The 2,009-nt window shown below is 38.3% G+C and overlaps 1 pseudogene; it reads right to left on the bottom strand.

Annotated features, from left to right (window-relative positions):
• Positions 1-688: 688 nt before the first annotated feature.
• Positions 689-1,819, bottom strand: LOC110657411 (metalloendoproteinase 3-MMP-like; annotated as a pseudogene).
• Between the last annotated feature and the right edge of the window lie 190 nt (positions 1,820-2,009).

Raw genomic sequence — 2,009 nt, 5'->3', positions numbered from 1 at the left:
AAATAGTTAATAGAGATCGGAAGAGAGTTCTTATCCGGTCTCGACTCAAAATTTTAATAAGCATTAAATAGAGATCGGAGGAGAGTTCTTATCCGGTCTCAACTCAAAATTTTTAATGATTTAATAGGGATCGGAGGAGAGTTCTTATCCGATCTCAACTCAAAATTTTAATAAATATTAAAGAGTTCGGAGAAGAGTTCTTATACAACTCTTAAATTAAATTTTAATAAAATAGTTCTTTTAGATAAGATTAACCTGCAACAGTAATTCACTAAGGTTGTCTCATTTACTTATGTATCTGGGTGATCCAAATTTAGTGAAAAATCAAATGCTCCTTTAGTTAAAAGGATCAACATGTCCATTCAAGCCCTTCTAACTAATGCAAAGTTAAATATACTTACCCTTATTAAGGGACGAGGTGGGGTGCCTAACACCTTCCCCACCCGTTTACGGACCCCGAACTTAGAATCTCTGGTTTGAAGTGGTTTTATTTCAATTTATCTTCGCAAATGGTTTTCTTTAGTTACCCTCAAAACTAAGGAGGCGACTCCTCACTCTTTCCCACTTCGGTGAGGGTTCGTCCAGGCGACCGCAAAATCCCTTGCGACAATTATTATTATTGATTGATTGAGCTTCAAATGAAATTCAAACTCTAATTAAAGACTAAAATTATTTATATGGAGTAGAAAACAAAAACCATGTTGAGGATCCAAAGTGAGAATCATCAGAAATATTACATTCAAACATTTTTTTGTCATGTAAAACTAACCTTTCCAAAGCTTATCGGATCTCAATTGCTCCCATTTTTATTAGATTTTTCTTGTAACGCACCCATTACTGCAATACATATAGAGTATGAATTCCTTGAACATCATCAGTACCCAAATCCCTTTGGGTAATCCCATAACTGAAGGTGAATACATGATAGCATTTGGGTCTTCGCTATGGTACAGACCCAGAAGATGTCCTATTTTATGAACTGCAACTGATTCCAGGTCAACCTCATTAGGACCAGGATTTGCACTCCAAATTTCATGTCCATCAAAATGGCACCTTCTATGAGTTAGTGCAGTTGCATGTGCTAAAGTCCCTGACCATCCATCACAAGGGTCACTATCTCCATTGAACCTCCTATGGAATCCGATCTCTATTTCTGTCTCAGAATTGGCAGCAACCTCCTCGAATGTGAAGTGGGTAACTTGCGCCCATATTTGAAAAGCTTGTGCACATATAGACCTGAAGTTCTATGTTCCAGGGACTTGGAACCTAGAACGAATCCTCTATCTTAAATGGCTTCTCTGGAGGCCATCATCGGGGCCCAGGGAAGAAGTTGTAATGGGCTACTGAATGGATGGATTTGGGATTATGGTAGTGATTATTTGTGCCATTTTTTACAACATCTGGCACCCCACATCTAGGCTTCATCATCTGAGACACTCAGTTATTGTCCAGGACTCCAGTGGCTTTCAGGTGATAATTGTGCTCGTAATCCTTGATTGCTGCCTCTAAAAGATCGAAAACTCATCATCATTTGCATGGTTGTTGCTACTATTTTTGGCATAGTTTAAGTACCCAAATTTCTCAAGATAGCGTTCAAGGTTTTTGAGCCCACTTGTGGATTCACCCTTGTGGCATCCCTCTAGGTGTTGGATGAACCCAAAGGATCTCCACTTGGTTTTGATTGGATGGTATTGGGTAGGTGCATCAAGAAGAGGAGCAAAATGGTTCCAAAAAGAGGAAAGGTTTTAGGAACCATTGGATCCAAATGGTAAAATTGTAGGACTTCCTCTCAATTGTGGTTGGTGGATATCAATGGTGTTCTTGTTTCTGTTTATAGTGCTTAATTTCTATATATGTTGAGTAGGAAAGACATTTTAAAAGGTCTTGCCTTCAATAAGGGGCTTAGACTTTGTAACACGGAAAATGCTTAATAATTATAGTCTATGAACCTTTCCTCCCATCAAGAAATAGTCTGACTTGCTTTCCTCTTAACTTCAAAAATGTAAGGA

This window comes from Hevea brasiliensis, chromosome 8 (assembly GCF_030052815.1).
Source record: "Hevea brasiliensis isolate MT/VB/25A 57/8 chromosome 8, ASM3005281v1, whole genome shotgun sequence".
Taxonomy (NCBI): domain Eukaryota; kingdom Viridiplantae; phylum Streptophyta; class Magnoliopsida; order Malpighiales; family Euphorbiaceae; genus Hevea; species Hevea brasiliensis.
This window is presented reverse-complemented; position numbering and strand designations above follow the sequence as displayed.